The sequence below is a fragment of the Phocoena phocoena genome, chromosome 14 (assembly GCF_963924675.1).
Source record: "Phocoena phocoena chromosome 14, mPhoPho1.1, whole genome shotgun sequence".
NCBI lineage: Eukaryota > Metazoa > Chordata > Mammalia > Artiodactyla > Phocoenidae > Phocoena > Phocoena phocoena.
Genome location: NC_089232.1, coordinates 57,450,504 through 57,464,806, shown reverse-complemented (window position 1 = coordinate 57,464,806; position 14,303 = coordinate 57,450,504). Strand labels below are relative to the sequence as shown.

Genomic DNA, 14,303 nt, shown 5'->3' with positions numbered 1-14,303 from the left:
TCCATGAAGCCTTTTCCAATGTACTCTTCTTCCTCTCAACTCTAAAGCACTGGGCTCAGATAGCTGCAGCCATCCATCTACCTCACTCAGCCCAGTGTTTAGGCGTTCTAGACCGTACATCCCTAAGAACAGGGAACACAGCGCAAAGAGCATGTTTTGCGCATGGCTTTGAAACAGCCTCAAAAACGGGTACCATCACCTATTCACTCTTGGACAAGTTATTTAACTGAGCCATAGTCGTCAGCTTTAAGTCAAGATCAGGATGCTTTCTTGCAACGGTGTTAAGTGAGAAAACATGTACAAAGTGCTTAGACTGATGTCTGGAACATAATGGGTATTCAACTAACATCACATAACTCCTCTTCAGCGTCTGCATTCTCTGAAAAGCCCAGCGCAGTGCCTTGCATACACTGAGCGCTCAATAAATATCACAGTTGGGTTGAAGAAAATTGCTGAATCACTCTCTTGTCTGTTTGACTTCATTTCACATTAGATTCAACCAGGAAATTATTAAATTATTCTGACTTCACATGCAATGACATCTAGAGTGATGACTTTTTCTGTCTTTTCTAAAAAATTAAGACGGGGCTTCCCTGGTGGCGCAGTGGTTGAGAATCTGCCTGCCAATGCAGGGGACACGAGTTCGAGCCCCGGTCTGGGAAGATCCCACATGCCGCGGAGCAACTGGGCCCGTGAGCCACAACTACTGAGCCTGCACGTCTGGAGCCTGTGCTCCGCAACAAGAGAGGCCGCGACAGTGAGAGGCCCGCGCACCGCGATGAAGAGTGTACCCCGCTCGCCGCAACTAGAGAACGCCCTCGCACAGAAACGAAGACCCAACGCAGCTAAAAATAAATAAATAAATAAAAATTTAAAGTGACATGTCATTTTAAAAAAATAAATTAAAAATTAAGATGGACTCTAATATTTACATTTATGTTTCTACGTCTATTACATACACAAAAAAAAAATTTGTCTGAACGAGTATCACACTAGTGTCCTAGGTTACTGGTATGAATATTCCAAAATGATACAGTAGAAGCCATTCAAGATTTTAAGCATATGATTTCACACTGCGGGATATATTTCACCCATTTCTCAGAAGAGTAAATTTTCAAGAAAGATCAAATTTTTGTTACCTTTGCTGACCCAGAAGTAAAATTTCAGGGTGACAGTTTATCTTTGCCTCTGTCTGGCTACTCTCTACCCCCCCACACCCCACTTCAGCAGCCCGGTTCCCGGGTACTTCCCCATCAGAATGGCCCTCTGGGGGCACTAACTCGACAGCAACCCATTTCAAACTTCTTTCACTTCCTCTGCATCATCCTGTGTTCCAGCCCTCAGGACTTTACTGCCAGCTGATCTGATAAACCAATCCAAGTTAGTAAATGAACAGATGCGAATGCTTTGTGAGAAGGAATGGTAGCTCTTTCCTAGGTAATCTTGTTGCATTCTATTAGGGATCTACTAGATAGAATTATTTTATTCAAATGAATGTCTCTAACAGTGAAAATTTCTGATCCTACATTGGCCGGAGGATAAATGCTTTGAATCCAGGGATGTTTTGGGCTTCTCAAATCACTTTCTAGACAACTGCCTATAACATACTTGCCCCTGATCACAAACACACTTCCATCACTTCAGCTGCTTTCCATCACTTCAGGACTTTTCTCCTTCCCTACATTCTCCTCCTCCTCCTGAAATTGGCTAGAAAGTTTCAGGTAGAGAGAAAATGGGATTCTCGTGAACCTTGGTCTATCCTGTTACTTACTATACACTCTTGGCTGCGCCGATCAAAGGACAATCACAAATGTAGACATAAAACACATAGGGTTCAAAACATAGTTGACAACAAAGAGAGCCTACAACAAACACTTGAGGCCTCATGGGCTGCGAGCAACTGTCTTCCAAGTTGAGTCAACACACTAGAAAAAGATGCCTAGTCTCATCTGTATTCTCAACTGCTTGTGAGGAAATCATGCCAGTAAGAGTAGTTTACCCTAGGAGTCTCCAGTTCAGAAAATGAGCTGCTTGATTTACAAACCCTATTGAGAACCTAATCATTGATTAGTTGTTTTCAAAATATGTGTTGTATATCTTTTGTGAAGTGTGTGTGTATGGTGTGTGTGTGTGCGCACGCACGTGCGTACGCATGTGCCCTTTGGCCTGCATGGGCCTGTGTGTGTGTATGTGTGTGTGTGTGCGTGTGAGAGGCTGAGGAGGGAGAGAGGGAGGCCGGAAGAGAGAGAAAAAGAGAGAGGACAGATGCAGACACATTCACACACAGGTATCTTTTGGAAGAGAAAAAAAGAAAACTGAAAATAATCCCACTGCACTTAATGAGGCCCCACTGGACTAGCCCTGAGTCTAAATCAGAGTCTCAGAGGCAAGACTCTGAAAGCTCACTTTCCCAGAACCCAGTCCATCTCAGTGGGTCAGACAGCACCTGACGTTTACTTCCACTAAATCTCAAGGACATCTCCAGGGGATAGACCTCCCTTTGTTCAGAGAGAAAATTGGAAGCAGCCAGTTCAGCAACCTACTGCCTTCGTTAGCATCAATTACCACTGAAAATTAGAACCTAAGTGATAGGGAGCTGAGGGAATGGATTCTGAAATCTAGGGAAAGTCAGGGAGAACACTTGCCACAAGAGGGAGCAGAAGAATTGGATCAGATGGGAGACCGTTTGGTAGAGGTTATGACAAGAGGTCTGACCATGAGGTATGGATGATACTGGAAGACGTTTTGACGAGACATTTATCCCTTAGAGGAAAAAAAAAAAAAAGAGGATGGAAGGATCTGGAAGAAGTGAGATCTCAGCACCCTGATTCCTAAGTAGTTAGCAAACGTAAAGCAACAATTTTTAGAGAAAAGCAACATACATACATACAGCAAAAATATCAAGCATGCAAGATATGTGCTCCACCATCCTCTTTTAATTGTGTATTTCTTTTTCCAGATTTAATTTCTATTTCAATTTAGATCTTGTTTATTTCCACGCTGATGGGGCAGACTGCTTGCTTCTTACCTACATGCTTTTCTTCCTCTACCTGAAGTCATCACGGAGAAAGGGCCTCTGTTACTGAATTGCAACATGAAAATCAGATGGTACAGTCCTAAAATGCACTTACTTTGAGAAAAACCCATCCATGAGCTAAATGTATGCTTTGTACTTGCTTTAAAGGGGGAATGCAACTTCGTTGGATCTACAGAGCTTTTCTCACCATTTCTTTTGTCAAAGAAACAGATTAAGTACTTACAAGGAAGGAACTATGCGTTTACTTTGCAAGATAAATAAAAGTCTATTTTTATCTGATAAAAAACATCTTAAATATAGCTTGCTAACAAAATGCTGACGCTCTCCTGGAATATTTTATTTTCAACACATAATAAGTTTGAAAGAGCAATTAATGTAATTCCTGCAAATAGTCCTGTAGGTGTTACTGACTATACTTCACCTTCTTTTTGCAATTTCACCTTCCTTTTGTAATTTCATTTGGAGTTAAAGCACTGCTAGGGCTACGCATTTTTCTTCCCTTTCATGGTCAACAAAAGGGTTATCTAGTACTTAATCTTAATCCAAAATGATACAGTAGAAACCATTAAATAGTAATGATAAAGTAAATAGGTAGACGGTAGGTAGGTAGACAGGTACACAGATAGATAGATAGAAAGCACAGCCTTCATATTCTTTTAATTTGTTACATTCCTCTTCCAGCCCTGCTAAGCTTTTAAGACAGAGTAAAGGAAGTCTGATTGTCATGGACACTTACATTCTTTGCTGTCCCTGCACAGCTCAGTAGTGAACAACAGTTTACCTCTGTCCAGTTTTTTTCTTTTTCCCTGGGAATTTATCATGCCATATGTAATAAAAGAACCAGTTTAGGGGGGAAAAATTAAGGCTTCTTTTTTAGTAGGTGGGAGAAATCATAGCTAAAGAGCCCTCAGATCCAAATGGAATCCTTCAAGCAGGCAGAGTCCCTAAAATGAAAACCATTTAAGAAAACACATACTGCTTCTGATGAAATAAGTGGATCTTTCCCCACCTTCTCACTCTCAAGGCCCCAAAGATGGAGCGAGCTAGCTCTCTCTTCCTTCCTCCTTTTTTTCACGCGAGACTAACCTCACAATTAAGCAAGTTTAGCAAACCCATAGAGGTAAATTCAAGCAACACAGGATCTGAAAGAGGAGCCTCAAAGCAATCATTCCTATTCCAGCTTTGTTTTCTTTTCTGAAATGAATGAAACATCTAAATACATTTTCCTCCCTCTTTTCCTGACTTGCTGCACAAGTAGCTCTGAAAAAGAGAAAACGTGCGAGTGAGTGAGTGAGTGTGTGTGTGTGTGTGTGTGTGTGTATGTTGGGGAGTGTGGGTGGGAGGTATGCTTTCAGAATCCCCTCCTGGTTGCACCCCATTTCCCTTAGGAAATCTTCACACAGATGCTAGACTGTGGATGTTCAGTTGCTCCTATTTGGAGAGACCCAAGCTATGCCTTTAACCAGATCTGATCAGACTCTCCACCTACTCTACTAGCTCCTCCATGATAGGGATGCCTGTACTGTCTTTACATCCGTCATTTTTTAAAAAGCTTCTTCCACTTCACCTCCTACTGATATCCCTTTTTTTTTTTTCTTTTTTTAGTCTTTACACCTCCAGCAGGACAAAGTTTGTATTGTTATATTCACAACCACTAGTGGCTGACTAGCAGCAGACAGCGCCAGCAAGGGAGCCAGGCAAAGAGGGGTTAAACAAATACCTAGTGCAAAGCAGGACTTTCTTTCCAGCGACTGCGGACACCAAGCACATTGCTTTTTTCACAAAATTCTTTGTTAAATTTGATCACTCTGCTCCCAACCCAACCACTGCCACTTTGTCTGGAGAGGGAAATACGAATTGCCGGCCCAAGCCATTCATCAGTCAACACAATCCATAAGGGAAGGGGGAATTGAAAAACCACGGAGGCACACATACTATATTTTTAAAAGCATCGCCTGGGTGGATTTGGTTTCTGTAGCCTACCGTCCACCCATAAGACCTCCCTCTTCTTCATTAAGGAGGATCCAAGAAGGATATCCTCACGTCTCAGAACACAGACCATTTCCCCAAGAGCCAGCGAAGCTCCGGAGGCAGACAATGCAGCGGCAAAGTTCCCTTCGAATGTCCTGGGGAAAGATGCCTCTGCGCGCAGGATCCCCAACGCACACTCGGGCTGGGTGCCCAGAGACTGGGACCCTGCTGCCCACTCCCCCGCCGCTTCTCTCCCTTGCCTGTCCCCCCGCCCCGGCCACACCTCCCTCCTCTCCGCAGTCGATGCTGAAGGAGCACCCAGGGCTGGCCGGAAAAGAGGAGACTCGCGAGTGTGGCCTTGGGGAAGACCCCAGGGATTACCGGGAGGAGGGGTGACCGCGGAGCAGAGCCCAGTGGGTGGGGACGCCTGGATCCCCAGCAGCGTTGCATTCCGGGTGGACTTCGCTCTTCGCGCCCTGAATCCTTAAGCCCAGCGCGGTGCAGGGTGCAGCATCTCTCCTCAGCAGCCCTTTCTTGCTCCGGCAGCCGGCACTGGCAGGCGGGCACCCTCAACGCCCAGACGCACCAGCCAGAGCAATTTCACTCCCCGAGAAGCGCGGACACCCCCAGAAAATGGGTGGGGACACACACAGACACACGCAATTTAGGAGCTGGTCCTTTGCCAAAGCGGAGGGAAGTGTAGCCTTCTGAACAAATGGAAAACAGTTGGCGGTATCTGACCAAATCCTTTCTGCTGCCCTTCCGAAGATCCTACCTGGTTTGGGGGAGTGCGGCTGGATCCTTCCCCCGTTCCTCCACGTTAGTAGGAAAGACGGCGCACTCCCTCCCTTTAAATAGCTCCCGAGCTGGGAAAGGTCGCTCCCATCTTCGGGGGGAAGCACAAAGCGGGCGGCGGCGGGCAAGCTCCCGTGCAGCGCCGGCGCGAGCAGGAGCGTCGGCGGCGGCAGGCAGCCGGTGCGCGCGGGCGGGAGGCAGCGCGGAGGCCGGGAGGCTGGGAGGGCCGGGGCCCGGGCGGCGCGCGCGCTCCGCTCCCCTCCCTCCCTTCCTCCCGCGCACACTCGCCCGCCAGCCCGCCGCCCGCAGCCTCGCACTCGCTCTCACGCGCGCTCCGCCCCGCCGCCGCCGGCGCCCCGGCCCCCCGCGCGCCCCCACCCCGGCGGCCTCGGCCACCGCGGGCGAGAGGAGCCGGCGCGTTTCTGGAGCTCCGGGCGGGCGGGCAGCAATTCCAGCCTCCCAGCCTCGGCCGCTGAGAAGGTTTTTCGACGTCCTCCCGGCTCTCGGCCCCGCAGTGCGTCCCGGCCGCACGCTAGCGCTTTCCCCGGCGCCCAGCCCTTGAAGTACACGCGCAGACCGACGCTGCAACTTTTCTTTGCCACCTTCCTCCCCTCACCCACAGACAGAACCGCCACCCCGGCTCGCCCACCCGTTTCTCACCTCTGAAATTGTTCAGCCAGATATATCTTTCTTCTTCCACTTTCTATCCCCCCGCTAAAGGAAGCTTTCCTTTAGCAGAGGGATTCGGGGATGTATCGATGATTTTCTCTGAAATCCTCACTCCGTGTTTTTCCTACTTACCAGACCTGCACAGCAATATGCTGGCTAGGAGCTGCTGACACAAGCAGATAAGGATTGCGGGCGGGGGGGGGGGGGGGGGGGGGGGTGTTGTTAATTCCCCAGCCAAGAACTCCAAAAGATTCTCCCTTTTGGTATTTCCCTCAAAGATTGCAGCTCACTTGGGAATAAAGACCAAGAGGCTGCTTAATGTGAAAGCCCTGCAGCTTTTAAAACTACAGAGAAGAGTAAAAGCTGAGCATTAAGGTTAAGTTGGGAAAGATCTAATGCAGCAATCGACGAACCATTCATTGCCCTTTCCAAGAGAAGCATTATCATTGCCAATACATCACTTCGCCATAATTAATAAAGGAGCATTGCATCAGGCCCTTGCTCTCTTGACAGCTCATTCATCCTTACAAATCCTTAATGACTTGGCAGGATGAAAGGCTAGACCCGCTGTGGAGTTCACATCAGACACACCTGGGAAGCTAGTTAAAAATGCGGATTGTAGCGTCCTATCTTGAGACTCTGACGCAGCTCTCAAGGTGGACTCCAAGTTTGTATTTTTAAAGCACGAGTTGATGTTCGCCCCTGGTGTGGTTTGCTAAAGTGTGGGGCATCAGGGGCAGCTATGTGGAGGGTGAGAGTGGGAGGGAGACCAAAGTACTAGACAGAAAGTTAAGTTTCTTAATAGAGTTTTCCCCCGTACTTACAGCACAGATCTGGGCAGCCAGGCCACAGGAAAAGAGAGATTCGGACTCCAGGAATCCCACTGTTTGACTATGAGGCAAAGAGCAGGGGGATGGGAAAAGTAGCCCTCCTCTGCCTCTTTGCCAGTGGCTCTCAACCTCTGACTGCACCTCAGAATCTTCTGGGGAGCTTTTAAAAATCCCAGCGCTTAGGCCACACCCCAGACAGAGTAGCTTGGAATCTCTGGGGGTGGGACCTGGGCATCAGTAATTATTTTTAAGTTTCCCTGGTTGGTGCCTATGTGTAACCAAAGCTGAGAACCATGTTCTTGGCCAATGCTCCTCAAACATGAATGCATATATGAATCACCTGGAGATTGCAGTTTCTGAAACAGGCCTGTTATCTGCATTTCTAGCAAACTCACAAGTGATGGTGATGCTTTCTGAATGAGAACTGCTCTTTAATGAGCAGGGGCTTGGTACATCATCCTAGTGGTTGTGGACACAGCTTGACGGAGGAAACTCTGAGCTTCTCTTCTTGTCTTGTATATTCCCAGGAATCATTCTTCCCTAAGAATATTTTCCTTTCCTCTGCGATGAATTAAACTTTCTTGGAAGCCACTCTCCATGCAAACTTTTTGTTAGACTGCACTGACTAATGGGTGTAACAGAATGACATGAGGGGAGACGCCGGTCACCACCTCTCTGTTAGCGTATGTCCTCAGCCAAAAATTACATACGGTCCTGACTTCAAGAGAGTGTGAGAGGCAGACATTTGGCTTATACTCAAGGAAAGGGGCTTGGAGAGACAAGTGGCTGCTTTGTAAATGACATTGAGAAAAGCATATAACTAAAGACTCCACCCATAGGAAATAGGACAAAGCTAACTGAAGGGATTGAATGGAAGAGCTAAATGAAAATGTGAGTGGACTACATCTCATTGGAATGGATTTTGTAGAAAGGGTGAGGCCTGTTATTGCTATTATGGACCACTTAGTGAAAGCACAGATTTTCTTGAAAGTGTAAGCATGCTTGTGACATGGAGTGATAAAAGCCCTGTTCTTAAATGTCTATATTTCAGTGGTGCCCCAAATCCATCTTGTCGGCAGCAGAGAAGGCATTAAGATGACATCTTGGTTTTCTTTATTCCTCTTTCTTTCCAATTTAGACAGATATTTAGGTTAATTTGGATATTTGAGGAAAACAAACTACATGAAGTAGTTTTCTCTATTACCTAGAACCATTAAAAGGTAGGCTAGTACCTAGCGATTTGGCACCATTTTTTATTTGGCTTAATTTCTGACCCCCTAATTTTTTTTCCTTTCATTTCTCATTAAAGGCATTTTTATAAGGGTTCCAGGGCCCCGAGGGAAATCAAACCCTTTGCTCCCTCCTAAATGTCATACATGACTGGATTCTTATTACAAGAATTATCAAAGGCTACATCACTGGCACAAAGCTCTAGGTAAGGGAACAGGCTGCTACAGGCTCTGACTTCGGAAAGAAAAAATATTGTATGTAGGAAGGTGGTGATTTACATTCCAATGGCAACACTATTCCCTAATTCATTCTTGCATATTGATTGCCATTCTTTCCTTTGGACTTAAGAATCAGTTATGGGCCTCCACTGTTATCTAGCCAAAGCAGTTGGCATGACCATTTTGCAGACTCCACAGGGAAATCACTAAGAGTTGATATATTCTAAAGGTGCTTCAGATTTTCATGAACTATTTCCCTGGAAACCTTCAGGGGATCTTTTAGCAAACTCATTTTCAAACCAAATGAAAATATTGTGAATTAGGCCAGTCTACAGAAAAATTAGACGTGTGATCGGGGGTACCCCAAATTTTACTTTTAATATTGTATTAAAACAGTCAACACTTTTCATCAAGTACTTCGTTGTAATTCCTTTCACTTTTACAGTACTTTGAATTACTTAGGTCAGAGGTACCATCGTTGTTTTTTTTGTTTCTTCACTTCTTGGAGCTCCTTCAGTGTGTTAATATAGCTCTAGTTTATTCCCACCTCATTTCCTACTCTGCCCGTCTTCACCACTCACCTATCTGCTCCTTCATGGGTTCAGTCTGATACTGATTTCTACATAAGAAAAAAGCATTATAGCATCTGCAGCCTGGCCAGCAAGAGAGTGGAGCTTAGCATTAGCTATTTTCCCATACCCAGGAACCTCAGGGGAACCGCTGGACCAGGTTTTGTTTGCTGCTGATTGGATCCTGGGTTTGCTTCAAGCGTGACTGTGGGGATTCTTGGTGACTTCTAAGTGCTACCGTTCCTCCTCCCTGTGGTCTTGTTCCTGAAATTAAATTTTTGCTTTTCTGTTTTGTTTTGACCAGTTGAACCCCACGTAGTCAGTGGCCCTGCTGGTGGGTGGAATCAGCCTTCCCGGTAGACTCAAAGTTATAACCCACCCTTCCTCAGTGCTCCGTCACTGTAAAGTCACCCACTTCCTCTGAATTCGTCACAGTCTTTGGACACCAGAGGTCTTCACTTCTGCATTTGAGGAACTTATAGTCAACAGTTGGGCTTGTGCAAAATCCTGACACTTTCATTTTCCATTTCTTCCCCTTAGAACATTGAGGACATTAGTTTGTACCCCAAAACCTTATCAATGGTGAGGTTACCAGTCAGTAACTCAATGGCAGAATCATTATCTAGATCAACTGGTGGGTCAGAAAAGAACAGAGACTGGCTAAGAATTAAGGCTTTGGAGTCATACGGTCTGGGTTTGAATCTCACCTCTGGCTGTATGACCTTGGGAAGTTTTTTAACCTTTGTGTGTCACAGTACCTTTGTCTGGAAAACCTAGATCACAAATCGCCTTCAAGAAATTATGAAAAGTATAAAATGTATATAATGTGCTTGACATAGTTCCTGATCATAGTAATTACTCAATGTTGTCGTTATTATTGGTAAATTTCCATAAAAATGATACCCATAAAGTAAAAAATATTCTATGTAATTGGGTTCAACATAATCAGGCCATGTCATCACTAATAATGATTATGCTAAGGTTTTTGTTATGCAGAATTCTATACAATGAGTAATCCAGGAAAGTGGATGCCCCTACAGTACGAGAGTACTTTCCCTCTCTGTAATGAAAGAAGTTGCTTGTGCGCTTTCTGATTTTGTAAGTACAGAGTGTGGTTATGTGATCAATAAAGGGGGTACCGCATTCTTGCTGGATCACAGTATTTCTTTTCCTATATGTTCCTCTTTTCCTATGATCCCCTCTCTATTATAATCTGAGGGTTTAATTTCCAATAGAGCCATTTTAACCAAATTCCACTCCGAGGAAGATTTTGTTTGTCACATTAGTTTTCTTAACAGGGGACCTTATCTAGAGGACAGAAACTTTTTTACTAAGTTTGCACAAACTCAACATTGATTCAAGGACTCCATCAATAGGGATTCAAGACGAAGTCCCTGGGGTCCTCTGTACCAGGAAGCTGTTCCCCACAATCCAGTTCTGAAGCAACGTCCCTGAGAGATTGTACTTTAGGTTTTTCAGTAAATCTCTTTTCTTTGGCATTGTCTATGATATATAGCTCTCTCACTGCATCTTCAGTTGCTGGTCACTGATTAGAATCTCTGAGAACTGCCAGTGTTTCAGTGGTGACCACAGTGCCCGGAGAGTCGCCCTTGAAAATGGTCATAACCAAGGTACCTAAGGGGAAAATGGACTGAATTTATGGATGTCTTAATCCATGGTTTTAACGCTGCTGATTCTGCTACCACTGGAAGTGTCTGGAAGTAATGAAACTATATGCTCTTGTTTCTTTAAAAATTCAGAATCTTACATAGCGTGACCTAAAGAGTCCATAGCAATTACGAGTCAGAAAAGTTCAGAAACTACATACTATTTTCCCTTTCTTTTAAAATGTTATCCTGTCACACAAAAGTCTTAGCCACCTTTGGATTTGTTTAAGAATTTCTGAGTGTAGACCCCAAAAAATGTTAGTTGTGTAGATATTAAAATTCTTTATTAAAATTGTTTGACATCTACAACCTAAATTTTAGATAAGAAATCCTTATGAGCTAAGGAGGGAATTATGATTACCCTCATTTTACAAGTTGAGAAAGTACAGAGAGATTTGCCCAATACTAGCTGCACATAAATATCAGTTGTGTTGTTTCAAAATTATACTGAAGCCCAGGTCCACTCTTGGAGATTTTGTTCCCACTGGTCTGAAGTGGAATATGGGTGCTGGCATTTTTTTAAGTTCCCTGGTTGGTTCTAGGTTCAGCCAGAGCTGAGAACCATGGGCCTAGGATCAAATAGCGAATTAGTGGTAAAGACGAGCGAAAAAAGTCCCCTTACATCTGCCATAATGCCGTTTCTATTCTGCTGCTGCGTCGAACATTGGTATTTAACAGAATGTAAAAATGGGGATGCCTCTTGGAAATTTAAGGGAACTTAGAAATGTTTAAGGACCTTTTTTGAGTCTCTAAGAGACACAGGTGGGTATTGTAATTGACCTGACAAAGATAGATGAGCAGATTGGAACAGATGATCAAGAAAGCCAACTCCAAGACTGCAGGGCCTCTGTCTCTCTTTTTGAACTGTCAGACCCCAGCATCTAGAGCAGTTTTTGGTTCATAGTAGATGAATTAATAAAACACATACTGTCCCCTATAGGGGGACTGGCCTATGTAGACCATAGATGGATTGGGGTTATAGGGTAAACACTCTGGCCCCTGTCCAGTGCAAATTGCAACTTAATAGCTATCATCTCCTCCTAGCTGCAGTGCAGGCTGTAGTTAGCAACTGACATGGTCACCATATCCACACCCACAGTCCTGCCTGGCCACCTGCTCTGTGATGACAGATTGTCTGTGACATTGCGGGAGACCTGACTACAAGAGATGGCAATCTGACTGAGCCTCAGGCTTGCACCTGTAAGCTGACCCCTTGTCAGTTATCTCAGCAATTAATTACTTATAAGCTCTTGTTTGATCCAGTTTGTAAGCATGTCAGAGAATCTCTTATTTCCTGTTATCTTTAGGCATGTATTGTGTAGATACTGACTTATATTTTCTTTTTCAAAAATCAAGGAATCAGTGAAGTTGCTGAGAGGTTCAAAATCAGTCATTAGGCAACTCTAATTAAAAGCAAAAAGCAGATTATGACCCATGCATTGCTCTCTTTTGAGATGAACAATGATAGATGTGAAGCCTAAAAATGATACTTGAAATAAGCATTTTTTGTCTTCCTGTTTCTTTTGTCAAAAAAAAATTTCTAAATGTATATATTGCTCAAGGAAAGGCAGATTTTAGACAAAATTATTCAACACAGCAAATGCCTACCTAACTCATACTAAATGATCAATAAGTATGTGTTGCTCTTCCCTGGTGGCGCAGTGGTTGAGAGTCTGCCTGCTGATGCAGGGGGCATGCGTTCGTGCCCCGGTCCGGGAAGATCCCACATGCAGCGGAGAGGTAGGCCCATGAGCCATGGCCGCTGAGCCTGCGCGTCCGGAGCCTGTGCTCCGCAACGGGAGAGGCCACAACAGTGAGAGGCCCGCGTACCGAAAAAAAAAAAAAAAAAAGTATGTGTTGAATAAATGATGCAAATTCGTGGAACATGCCTAATTATAGGGCAGTCATTTAAAGAAAATTTCATAGCAGATTTTTAAATAATTCAGGCAAAATTTAGCAAGTGACTACTCCATTCACCACCATGAACCAAGTCCTGTGGTGACTAAAAATGGCTTAGACACCACCCATGACCTCTAGGAATTTAGTAGCTAGAATTTGACTCGAGATTTTTGAGCACGCGAGCCCTATAGCCAGACACACACTTTATGAAGAGGCATCTTGAGTGTATGACATGTAAGAGTGGGCGTGGTCAGGAATAAAGAGACCAGCAAGGAGTTGGTCACAGTCACCCCACAGAAGGCCAGGTAAGAGGACTCTAAACAACGACTGGAGAAGAAAGGGAAGAAAATAGTAATTTTTGCTTTGGCTTAATTCTTGTCAGAGTCTTTTTTTTTTCATGTATGATCTCAATTTTGTTTCACTGATGTCTTAAATATTAATACACTGAGCACAGGAAAAAAAAGCTCAGAAAGGCATATATCAAAATGTTAACAATAATTATCACTAGGTACTGTGCTTCCAGGAGAATTTTATTTTCTTTGTGTGTCTGTGTTTTTGTGTCCTTCCCAATTTTTCAACAATTACTTTTGTAATTGAAAGCAAAAGTATGCCAACTGGACAAATGAAAAAGGAGAGAAAAGGACACTCATGTCAGTTGCTGATCCTAACGTGAGAATGCCCACAAGTCTATTTCCAAATGACATAGTAAATATCATCCTCCTTGAAAATCAAATTATAAAAGGCAGGCTAGCATTTGGGAAAATAAAGACCAATTCAGAAGACAGAGCAGCGGCGTGTTCCCTGCAGAATTAGAATAGAGGCAGATCCTCATTTCAGACGATTCCCAAGTCCAGAGTGGGTTCACCACATCAGTGTGTGCCCAGCAGAAAGCAAAAGACCGGAGGAGCCTCACACACCACTCAAGAAGCCCATCAGAAAGGAGAGGCTCAGAAAGGAAAGACTCTTGAATCAAGCAGCACTCTCCCTGGCACTCAGGGCTCCCCACCCCCATATCTCTCTTAAGCTAAATTCGCACCCACCCAGCCCAGTATTTAAAAAAACAACAACAACAACACACTGGGTTTTCATTTTCAGAGGACTCATCATGGATGGTTTCCATTGGAACACATCTGACTTCTATAAGGCTGTGAGTCTTCTGGGAAGAAACACTCCTTAAAGGGTAGCCTGCTCAAGTGGGTAGGGGGCAGGGTAGCCTTCTCCAGCAGGCAGGGGGAACATTTCATCACTGAGGAGCTGCACAGGGATGAGAAAGAGCAGAGGACCCTTAGTTGGTTTTAGTATTGTGTTTAAGCTCTCTACAGACTATGCACCCCCTTACTCCCTGCAACTTAAATTGACTCATTCCACATATTTTTCAAATGTTCTACAGGACACTATTATCCAAGCCTAGCGCCTTA

General features: G+C 44.5%; 1 protein-coding gene across 2 annotated transcripts in view; it reads right to left on the bottom strand.

Moving 5' to 3' along the window:
* Window positions 1-14,303, bottom strand: part of SLC8A1 (solute carrier family 8 member A1) — a 408,136-nt gene that overhangs the window by 336,834 nt on the left and 56,999 nt on the right. Inside the window, exon 2 of one of the 2 annotated variants that reach the window (XM_065891224.1) lies at window positions 7,064-7,212. The gene's annotated coding sequence lies outside the window, so the exon portion shown is untranslated. Of the gene's footprint in view, window positions 1-5,783; window positions 5,973-7,063; window positions 7,213-14,303 lie in introns of those variants that run through there. The other variant, XM_065891234.1, reaches the window with a different exon arrangement.